The sequence below is a fragment of the Tenrec ecaudatus genome, chromosome 4, assembly GCF_050624435.1.
Source record: "Tenrec ecaudatus isolate mTenEca1 chromosome 4, mTenEca1.hap1, whole genome shotgun sequence".
Lineage (NCBI taxonomy): Eukaryota > Metazoa > Chordata > Mammalia > Afrosoricida > Tenrecidae > Tenrec > Tenrec ecaudatus.
In genome coordinates this window covers 23248739-23261063 of record NC_134533.1, presented here as the reverse complement: position 1 = coordinate 23261063, position 12325 = coordinate 23248739, and positions in this window count along the sequence as shown.

Here is a 12325-nt window from a genome sequence, read left to right as displayed (position 1 = left end):
ACAAATACTGCTGATACCCAGCGGACCACAGAAAGGACTAGTGGGTTCACAAACCGAACATGCAAGGCTTTCCCCGTGGCTTGGAAGCACCACTCCAACTACGGACACCTAACCACTGTTTGGGGCTTATATATACCGTCAACACAAGGAGCCCCTGACATTGTACATTTTCACTTTCCCTTGATTATTTTATATCCATTTATAATGATGGGATGCGCTAAAATGGATTGAACAATGATTGTACCACTCTTCTTGATATGATTGAATTATTGAATTGTATGACATGTGGATGAAGAGCTAATAAAACTGTTACAACCAAAAAAATTTTAAAAGATGGGATGTGATATTGTTTTCCTGAAGAGTTTTAGGGGTCATCTATCGAAAACATTGTATATTTATAGCCCCAAATGAGTCCAACCGGACCACACCTAACATCAACTCAACTCCACTTACTGACAGGGAGCTGATCCCAACTCTGAGGGGCTCATTGAGAGAAAGCTTCCCTTCCATGAGGGAGCGCCCCTTCTATTCCTGGTCGCCAGCGGGCCAGCCGTGAAAGTGTGCTTGTCGCTATGATCCAGGGCAGATTCCAAAGTAAAACAGACCAGGAAGAAAGGCCTGAACATTGACTTCAGAAACACCAGCAATGAACTCTACGGCTCACAAGGGTCTAATCTGCAATTAGTCATGAGGATGGGACAGGTCTAGGTAGCATTTCATCCAATTGAGCATGGGGTCCTCATGAGCCAGCTCCATGGAGCACAGTTAAGACAATAAAAGGATTTACAGACTGTTATCACCTGTGTAATGACCATGAGTTTGCTCTCCTGTACTTGGAGCTCCGCTGTCACAGGTAGTAGAGACCTTTTCTCGTGCTCCGAAGGATCATCTAGATTCCCACGTGTCCCAGTCCCTCAGCTCCTGCCAATCTGGGCTCACCCACCACCTTCTCAGGCCATCCCTGTCTGCCCTATTTAAAAGCACGCTCCTCCCCCCACTCCCTCTTCCCTGCCTTGTTTTGAATCCAAAGCAGCAGTCACTATCTGGTGTGTGGCGCCCTGCTGGCGCAGTCGGTCCTTAAGTGCTTGGCTGCTCAGGGAGAGGTCTGAGGTTAGAGCTGGCGGCTGCTCCCTGGGGAAAAGACGTGGCGGTCGGCTTCCATGAGTTGATAGCCCTGAAAGCCCCATCTGGGGGGCTCCCTTCTACTCTGCCCTCTGGGGTTTATGATTGGGAATCGCCTTGATGGCAATGAGTAGGTTTACTACAGTAAATTTGGCACTTACATGTTTGATTTATTTTATTCTGTTTGCAGACGCCCCTCACTAGAAAGTGAGCGCTGTAGGGGTAGGGATTTTTGTCTGTTTCCTTTCACTGCTGTATCATCAGAGATTTGAATACCTCTGTTATGTTCATGAATAGGCCTCTAAGTGCTGGGTGTCAAGTTCGGGTATTGTTTAGCCTTCAACCGTTTCCTGGAAGAAAGTGGTTGCCAGGGTGAGGGAGAGAGTCATGAATGGGGGAGTTTTAGTGAAGCTATTGTGGCATAGCCCTTACACTTTGAGCTGTGAGCTCAAGATCAGTAGTTCAAAGTCACCAGCCTCCCAGAGGGAGAGAGATAAGACTCCCTGCTCCCGTGAAGAGTTACAGTCATAGAGATCCAGAGGGAGGCAATTCTACCCTGCCCTAGGGTCACTATGAGTCAGAATCAACTCAATGGCAGTGAGTTTAGTTGTTTGGGGTTATTTTACAACAATTATATTGGCATACAATTCATATTCCATATCATTCAATAGTTCAGTCACATCAAGAAGAGTCGTACAATCATCAGTACAATCAGTAATGCTTATATATGATTACTATATAGGGTTTATGCCAGGAATGGTTGCACATTAAAAGCAAACCATGGTTTCTGTTTGATTATTTTTAATGTTCAACCCCCTCCTGACATAAATCCTACGATTTTTTATTTTTAAATTTTTGCTAAAAGATCAATTTTATGGGGGGCTCTTACAGCACTTATAACAATCCATACATCAATGGTATCAAGCACATTTGTACAGATGTTGCCATCATTCTTTTCTAAACGTTTACTTTCTGTTGAGCCCTTGGTATCAGCTCTTTTTTCCCCTCTCTCCTCCCCCCACCCTCGTGACCCCTTGATAATTATAAATGATTATTTTCATATCTGACACCAACCGCTGTCTCCCTTGGTGAGTGTAGTTTGGAGATTATTTGATATTGTTGTGATGATGCATGTATCAGTAAATAATAATAGGACTGTACCAAAGAGGGAACCACACTGCATCAGTATTCATTCATCAGAAGTTTCGTGCTAATGCAAGACAGATGGTGATTCAGTAGGAGACTGCTCCACTTCCTTGCAAAGGACTCTGGATGATGCACTTTGTGTTGTCTTGAGCCAGAGCATTAGCCTGCAGATGGCTAGCAACAAACAGTGCAAATTATTAATAATAGGGAAACCGGGGTGGGGGTAGGAAAGAGAGGGTAGCCTTTCATTTCCCAAATGATCAGGGGCTAAGGTTGGAGGTGAGAATCTGCCCAGAGGCACCTGGGACAAAAGGCCTGGAGATTCTACTTCCAAAAGATCACAGCCATTGAGAACTCAAGGGAGTATAGCCCTTCTCTGAAATGCCTGGGGTCACTACGCCTTGGAATCTGCTAGAAGGCAGCTGGTTTAGTGTTGTTTTGTTGGTTGGGATCAGAAGGGGGTTTATGAGTACTCTATATTTTTCTTTGAACTTGAAACTTCTCTTGAAGAATTTTAAAAAAAGAAAGTAAGAAATCTATTAAAACAAGCAAATGGGCCCATGAGTTCTGGGACTGCCTGTCTTACTATTTTCTTGTATCTCCAGAGCTTATCAGTGTCTGGCTTTTGAGATACTTCTGGAAGAGCAGCCAGCAACCTCTCCCTATCCTTATCTGCCCCTTCCTTACCTTAGGGCTCCCATAGGCCTTACAAGAAGTCTACATACTACTTAGTATCATTCCCAGAACCAACTCCCATCAGCCCCAGACTGAGAGGGAGGACCCGGCTACAAAGAATGCAGACCTGTTCTTCAGATTTCAGAGGCTTTCAGGAAGACAAGGTCCTAAAGTTTAACATCTAAACAGCCCAAATATTTTTCTTAAAACCTTGAGGTGCGATTAAAATGAATGTGAAAAACACCCTGCTTCATTGCTTGCCTTCCAAATTGATGAAGCTTTGCTTTGAAAAACAGTCTAGGTCAGTAAGGACACGAGGAAACAAGATTACAACTCATAGTGAACCTTTGTATTACAAGCCAGAATTGGGTCATCGTTTTCTTAGCTGCTGTCTTCCCCCAAGGAGCCCTGGTGGTGTCCTGGTTACGTACTGGGCTGCGGGCAGTTTGAACCCCTGTCTCCCCAGGAGAGGCTGGTGGTTTCGAACTACTGACCCTGCAGATCTTCCATAAAGAGCGACAGTCTCGGAAACCCTCCGCGGCAGTTCTACCCTGTCCTGTAGATCGCCACGAGTCAGCATCCACTCTATTGCAATGAGTCAGTGTGGATTACACCTGATGTGAAAACACAGAAACCATTACAACTGGACTAATACGCATTCTACTTGGCTCAAAAGTCAGTGCCCATTGAAGCAGATGTCACGTAAAAGTAAAATGTTGTTGAAAAGAATGAGTTACTCATCTAGATTCTGAGGACTTCAAAGGCAAACAATGAGCCGAAAACCCAACAATTGTTCTGCGATTTGTCCTGTTGTGCATAGGGCTGCTATGGGTCAGAATGGCACCTAACAATACAACCACAGATGTAAATAATCCTGATTTAAAAACTGAAGCGATTGAGAAAGGGTTTCTATGGCCCTTCTAGCCATCATCTCTTGTGTTTCCTAAATGAACCGTCTTTGTGACTGTGCTGAGGATCCCATTTTGGAAGGACTTCTCTGCGTTGCGAATGGCAGAAATGAAGCGATGATACTAAGTCTCCGCTTTAGTACAAGATGTGATTTGAGTCAGACCATTTGTTTCCTTCGGGGTGTGGTCTGCTGAAAGGCCTAGCCACATCCCCTTCAAAGCCATGGCTCTGTCTCAGAGCCAGGTCCCTCAGAAGGGATCACAACTCCCTGTGAAGAAAACCAAAACACTCACAACTGAATCATGACAAATGGAGAAACACTTGAAGTTGGCAAGGACTTTGTCTAACTTGGATCCACAACCAGTGCTTTTAGAAGCAGCAAAGAGAGCAAATGACACATTGCTTTGGGTAAATTTGCTGCACAAGACCTCTTTTTTTATCATTTTATTGGGGGCTCTGACAGCTTTTATCATGCTCCATCCATCCATACATACATCTGTCAAGCACATTTGTACATAGGATGCCATCATCATTTTCACAACATTTTCTTTCTACTTGAGCCCTTGGTATCAGCTCATTTACCCCCCTCCCCTACCATCCCTCTCTTATAAACCCTTACTAATTTATAAATTATTGTTTTTTTCATATCGCACACCTACTGCTGTCTCCCTTCACACACTTTTCTGTTGTTTGTCCTCCTGGGTGGGGGGATATGTCTGTCGATTATTGTGGTCAGTTCCCTCTTTCTCCCCCCACCTTCCCCTTCCCCTCTTGGCACTGCTACTCTCATTATGGGTCCTGAGTGGTTTATCTTTTTGAGCTCTTATATATACCAGTGTACATGTTCTGGTCTACTGGGATTTGCAAGGTAGAATTGGGGTCCTAGTGGGGTACAAAAAGACTTTTCCCCAGCTTTGTCTCCCCCAAAGATATGCCAAACATTAGAGGCTGTTTCCCAGCACTTGGAGGGAGATCAGAGAGGTATTCTCCCTGAAGGCACTCAGCCCTCAGACTACTGTCTGGTCCACTGCAGGTGGGGCTCACTCCCTACTGATAGTGATTTCCATGGAGAGCCAGAGAAGTGGCCAAACCAGCTCAGTGATGTCCAAAGGTGGACTGCCCTTTGAATCTACGATCTGTCCATCTTGTCACATGTGTGCCCCCAATCCCTCCCTTTCCTATAGTGTGTGTACCCCTAGATAGTTCCCCCTCCCATTACTGTATTACTTACAGTCAACCCTTTCCTGTGACGTATGTCTTTACCTGTAATTAGGGGGCTTGCGTGCCCCCAAAAGACATATAAACCTTGTTTAGTAATAAATCGCTCGCTCTCTCTCCTCCTGTCCTCCTTCCCCCGCTTCTTCTCCTTTGCCATTCCCACCTTCCATATCCCCATACTGAGGTGAGCATGCTACTATGGAATGTGTCTGACTCCTTCATTTTATTCTCTCTTCTATCTATCTTATTCTCTATGACTTTACTGTAATCTTTACACATTATCACAATACAATTGCGCCTGCCAGGCCTGTGATGGTGTGTTAGGGGTTGGCTCCCCTGACAGGTCATGGCAGTGGGGGGAAGGGGTTTGGGCCAGGTCTGGATCATGCAGCCGCTTCCCCCAGCTCTCCCGAAAGATAGCCTGCTGGACAGTGCAGCCCCTTCCCCCCGCCCCGCCTCTCAAGGCCAGAGCTGGACTATGCAGTCCCTGTCTCCCACATTCCAATGAGCTTATCTCTCCTCTCCCGGCTGGGTCTGTACAGCCCCTTCCCTCAGTGTTCCAGGAAGCGGGTCTGCGAAGAACAAGATGATTTACTCACAGACCACATCCTGACTCAGACCCTGCAGCTGCAGCACCAGGAGGCCCTCTTTCCCCTTATGAGCACATATGTCTTTGGCTCAAGTCCTATATATGTCCCACCGCCTCACGGCCAGGCACGATTTCCCTGACCTAACTCGTTAGGTCTCAGAACCCATCCGGGAGCTCAAAATGCTTCTTTCCCTTTTTCTGCTCTCCCCTCCCTCCCGGGAGTTCTTTCCCTGCCTCAATAAAATCTTTCTCAACTTCACATTCCTGGCTGAATTCTACCTCTGCTCTGTACCTGTTTTCCACCTCTCAAGAGAGGAAGTATTAAAGAGCTACAGGAAAGTTGTATGTTTCATTGGTGCTATACTGCACCCTGACTGACCCATCTCTTCCTTGTGACCCTTCTGGGTGTGTGTGTGTGGGGGGGGGTGGAGTGTCCAATTGTCTACAGATGGGCTTTGGGTCTCCACTCTGCACTCCCCTCATTCACATTTGTGGGATATAAAAAGACTTCCCCCAGCTCTGTCTCCCCCCAGAGATATTTCAAACATTAGAGCTGTTTGCCAGCACATGGTGGGAGGTCAGATGCTTAGAGATACTCTCCCTGAAGGCATTCAGTCATCAGACTACTGTCTGGTCCACTGTAGGTGGGGCTCACTCCCTACTGATAAGGATAGTAATTGGCTCCATGGAGAGCCAGAGAAGTGGTGAAACCTGCTCAGTGACATCCAAAGGTAGACCACCTTCCTGAATCTAAGATCCGCCCATCTTGTCACATGTATACCCTTAACGCCTCATCTTCCTATAGCGTGTGTACCCCTAGGTTGTCCCCCTCCCACTACTGTATTACTTGTAGTACAACCCTTTCCTGGGATGTATGTCTTTACCTGTAACTAGGGGGCTTGCACCTCCCCATAAAATATATAAGCCTTGGTTCGCAACAAATCACTCTCTCCCAGCCTCTCTCTGTTATCATATAACCGCAGTCTTTCGTCAAACGTCTTCATTTGTTTTTAATGGTTTTCATTGCTGCTTCGTTTGAGTCAGGATCTAGGGACTCTCCCCTTATAGGTGATTGCCGCGTCTCTTGCATGTTCCGTGGAGGTGACTAGACTCGCTGCCTTTTCATAGGACAGAGAAGAACTGCTCCATGGGGTTCCCAAGGCTGTCTTCTGTATGTCCGCCCCGTGGGCCTCAGGGAGGTTGGGGGGTTTGAACCTTTGACCTTCCATTTAATAGTGGAGCCCTAGCCACTGTATCAGTCCGCCCCTCCCCTGTTCCCCATGCTTTTGTTGTAGAAACTGGGACAGTGCCGGCAGAATGGTGCACTTTCAACATTTGCCCTCTCCCTCCTCTGTGATGACATCTGCGTCTTGTTCCCGCTAGCCTTGGCATTGCCTCTAAATGGACGTTAGCGCTGGAAACCTGGTTACTTTCATGCTCAACGGTTTTGAGAGTGGCCCTCTTTTTTAAAGACGAGTTCTCCATTTTGTCAGAATTTCAAATTCCTAGGAAACGTGTAAGAATAGTAAGAAAATGTCCAGATAGATAAACTACTTGTGCTCAAGTTGACTCCAACGCATGATGAGCCAAGGGAATTTTTAGCCTCTTTTTCTTTTTTTTGAGTCAAAGGCCACTAACAACAAATGAAATGATTGATTGAAACAGCTGACTACTCTGGAGGCACAGGGAATCCAGGACGGATGATCCCTTCAGGACCAGGGATGTGAGGGGCAATAATGGGAGAGTAGAGGGTGAGTGGGTTGCAAAGAGGGAACTGATTACAAGGATCTACATGTGACCTCCTCCCTCAAGGATGGACAACAGAAAAGGGGGTGAAAGGAAACTTCAGACAGGGAAATATGACAAAATAATAATTTATAAATTATCAAGGGCTCATGAGGGAAGGGGGAGAGGGGAGGGAGGGGGAAAAAAAGAGGACCTGATGCAAAGGGCTTAAGTGGAGAGCAAATGCTTTGAAAATGATGAGGGCAAAGCATGTACAGATGTGCTTTACACAATTGATGTATGTATCGATTGTGATAAGAGTTGTATGAGCCCCTAATAAAATGTTTTTTTTTTTAAAAAAGAAACAGCTGACTACTCATATGAGAAACAACAAAGTTAGACCCCTGATCACATACAAACACAAAAAGACAATTCAGATAGATTCAAGATTTAAATGTTTTTTTTAAAAAATTAAGAATATTTGCAAAAATTTAGAGGGAAAGATAGACCCCAATTGTTTTAATCAAAAGGAAAAATCATGAATTAAAAGACAAAAAAAAAAGTTAAAATATAATCAGCAAAAATATTTGCTACCAATCAGGAAAATCATATTATGACAATAGTTAGAAGTCATTTTCATCAGACTGTGAAAATGGTAACATTTTGAAATTAGCCTTGAATTATCCTTTTACCCGCCCCTTCATGGCTCAACTGTCAGTCAAATCATAGACAGGCCCACGAGGTCATCAAGGAGCCCTGGTGGCTTAGGTGTGTCACTGCGACCCACAGGTCAGCAGTTTGAAACTACCAGCAGCTCCAGTGGAGAAAGAGGGGCTTTCTACTCGGACATGAACCTCAAAGGCCAAGTGGACCCTGCCCGAGAGGGTCTCTAGGCGTCAGGATGGACTCCACGGCAGGGAGTCTGGTGTTTTATTAGGTGAACAATAAACAAAGGGGCAATCACGACGTTAGAGCAACCAGCCCTACACGATCCAAGGGAAGCATGTCTCAGGGCCGAAACTCAGGGTGCTGGGAGGGGACAGAAAGGAGGAATAATGGGAAGGTGAGACAGGGAAGAAGTAGGAGACTGCCATTCTGTGGTGGGGCTGGCGATCGATGCCATGAATCAAAATGTCCGTGTACTGCTGAAGAGGAAGCCAATGTGCTCCGCCAAACTTCACCCCAGTCATCATAAAGTGCAAATAGATATAGATATATTATATATATATAGACATATTATCAAAGAAAGAGGATTATGGACAAATAGGGACACTCATTTTTTTCCTTAACAATTAATGAAAATCTGCTTGTGCAATTCAGATTCCTTGTAGTAAGACACAACTGATCTAATCTCTCTGTAGCGGGCCATGTGCTCATTCCTCTCCAGTGCACCCCATGGGGGTCCACCCCTCTCTGTCAGCATGTGTCCTCTTGTGCAGGGGGCCACTGTGCGTCTGGGTCTGACTTGGTCATTGCTATGAGGTGCCTATTGTTAGGCCAGGTTGACTAGAGAAACAAATGCTGTGATATTTATATATGTGTGAGAAAGAGCTTTATATCAAGAAGTTGTTATATATCAAGAAAACATCTCAGCCCAGTCCAACTCAAGTTCGTAAGTTCAATGCCAGTCCATAAGTCTCTCTTCAGACTCACGCAGCCACATGCAATGAGGCAGAATGCAGGAAGATCACAGACCGGTGGGTGCAAAGTCTTGTGGATCCAATGGCGGTGGAAGCATCTTAGGGCTGTGGCAGGTCTCAGAGTGGCTCACCAGCAGGAAGGTGAAGGCAGAGAGCGAAGGGGAGGTTTCCTGGGCACCACGTATGAGAAGGCCACGCCCACAGAAGGCACCATCAGGCTGTGACCTGACTGACAGGTTGAATACCAACCCTAAACTTAGAAATCTTCAAATTGACATAAAATTATGTACCTGCCACAGTGCCATTGAGTCGGTTCTGCCAGCCGTGACCGTGTGCACAACAGAAGGAAGCACTGCCCAAACCTACCCCATCCTCACTCACCATTGTTCCTAGACTTGAGCCCATTGTTTCAGCCACTGTCACGGAGAGCCATGTCATCGAGGGCCTTCATCTTTTTCACTGCTCCTCTACGTTACCGAGTGTGACATCCTTCCCCATGGACTGGTCTCTGCTGACAACATGCCAAAAGCGTGTAAGGCAAAATCTCACCATCCCTGTCGCTAAGAAGCACTCTGGCCTTACTTCTTCCAAGGCAGATCTGCTCGTCCCTTTAGCAGTCCATGACACTTAGAATATTCTTTGTTAGCACCACAATTCAGACGGTGGTAGCTGCCTGATAAATGATTGGACGAGGAGATTATTGTTCTAGGACCTTTTCCAGGGCTGCCATTCTTTCCCTCCATGAGCTGCAGATCCATGGTGGTGGATGTGTCAGTCTGGGTAAACTAGGGAAACAAATCCACAGAAACTCATGTGTATAAGAGAGAGTTTTATATAAAGGGTAAGTGTAGATTAAGAAAGCATCCCAACCCAGTGCTGCCCAAGCCCATAAGTCCAACATTAGCCCATATGTTTGACACCAATCTACAAAGTTCTCCTCAATCTCCCAAAACACACGCAATGATGCTAACTGCATGAGGAAAGCCAAATCAGTGAGCAGGTAAGCATCTCAGCGCTGGCAGGGGTCTCCACACGGCTGCTCCAGCACCCAGGGCTGCATCAGGGTAGGTCCATGTGGCCTCTCCTCAGGGATGTCTTGCAGGAAATAAGCCTTGCCAGCTGCAGCAGGGAACTGGTTAAGGCAGCTGCACTCTGGTCTGACCATCAGAGAGCAAGAAACCCAAGAACTAGAAAGGCAAGACTCACCCAGACATTTATCTCTCCACCCTTCAATTAATCCCACATGTGTTTATCGGCCAGGTTGACACAATAAACCTTAACTATCTCATGGATGCTGTTCAGAGGCAAACCAAATGCAGGGTCCAGACACAGAAGTCAAAAATATCCAAAAGTTGCAGCAGGTCTTGTTTCTACCAACTCTAGGGCAGGAAATAGATGTATGGGCTAGCCAGGTGATAGGACCTCCCCCCTTTTTTTAACTTTTGGATTGTGAGTTGGGGTAAAGTTTACTGAACAAATCGGTTTTCCACTCAGCAATTTCACATCCTTGATGGTTGATTGCAAGCCCCACAATGTAGCCTCACTGATTCCACTTTCTTCACTTTCTCCTTTACTAACCCTGTCCCCTTTTGAGCACAAATGCTGGATCTATAAGGGTTCGTGCCCCTTAGAGACCTGTGTGCTATGGGACTGAAGGGTGAGCTATGGAGGTGAGTTCATGTCCCTACATGAAGGGTCACTCAGGACTGTAGTCTGAGTTCCACCAGGCTTTTTTATTTTATCTTTTAACTGTATGCAGGTTTATTAGAGAAGCGATCGAGTTACAGACCAGCAAGGATAGCGGTTTTCTTCACATCTCTGCTTCTCGGGCTCTCGAGCGTGTGATGTTGCCCCCCGGCCTCAGCCTTTGTGAACCAAGAAGCCAGTTCGCCACTCTGCCTTACAGTTCCAGTGCTGTTCCTCCGCTCTCTCCCATGGTCTCGGTGCTGCCTCCAAGTTCTTCCAGTGACCCACAGGTCCAGTTATTGACCATTATCTTGATAGCTTCAGGTTGTGCAGGGTGGTGAGGTTTTCCCTTTAGAATGGTGCATCCAGCTGGTTGTTCCTGGGACCTTAAAGATGGTGGGAGTGGAGAGCTGATGGCAAAGGACTTGTCCGTCGTGGAGCGAGTTGGGATGCTGAAGTGTAGGTCCATTGATGGGTGGCATTGGGTGTCATTACTTCACAGATCTGGGAGGAGCCTCTTCATTCCTCTCTTGCAAGAAAGTTTTCAGGCAAGGGACAAAATTCAGAACCAGCCTCACTTGGTGGTCCACGTGGAGAGAACTCCACCAGCCTTTATGTGACCAGGAGGGCTTGCCTTTTTGAAGAGTGAAATGTATTCCACATTTTCCTTCGACTCTAACGAGGTCCTGTCTAATGTCATCCCTTTCAGAGCAGTTGGGAGTGGGAGCCAGAATCACTCTAAGCCGGAATCGCCTCGAAGACAACAGGTTTGGTTTGGGGTTTCACTTGTACACAAGCAGTTCACCAGGTCTCTCCTCAGTGGCCCCTGGCTAGATTCAAACCACTAACCTTGGCACTAAACCATCACCCCACCGAGCCTTCTTGTAATTAATAATGAAACCCACTGCCACCTCCGCTTCGCTCGCTGGCCGAGGAAGCTGCAGCCAGACTGAGCAAGCCGAGTGGCCTCAGCTACTAGTGGAGCAGAGCGGGTGTCCCCACTCAGGAGACCATCACATCGCACGGTCCTGCTGTCTCGCCATGGCCTCCTATGGGCAAAGACGTGAACGGTCAATGGGGGCTCGTACAACTGTTATCACAACCCGTACATCCATCCGTTGTGTGAAGGACATTTGTACGTTTGTTGCTCTCATTATTCTCAAAACATTTTCTTTCTACTTGATCCCTTATATCAGTTCTTCATTTCCCCCCTCCCTCCCAAACCTTTGATAATTTATAAATTATTATTTTATCATGTCTTATACTGTCTGACATCTCCCTTCACCCACTTTTCTGTTGTCCATCCCCCAGTGAGGGGTCATATGTAGATCCTTATGATCGGTTCCCCCTTTCTACCCGACTTTCCCCTTACCTTCTTGGTATCACTACTCTCATTATTGGTCCTGAGGGGTTTATTTGTCCTGGATTCCCTGTTTTCAGCTCTTATCTGTACCCAGGTACATGCTCAGGTCTAGCAGATTTGTAAGGTAGAATTGGGATCATAATAGTGGGGGGGGGCAGAGTGAAAGCATTAAAGAACTAGAGAAAAGTTGTATGTTTCATTGTTACTACACTGCACCCTGACTGGCTCGTCTCCTCCCCATAATACTCCTGT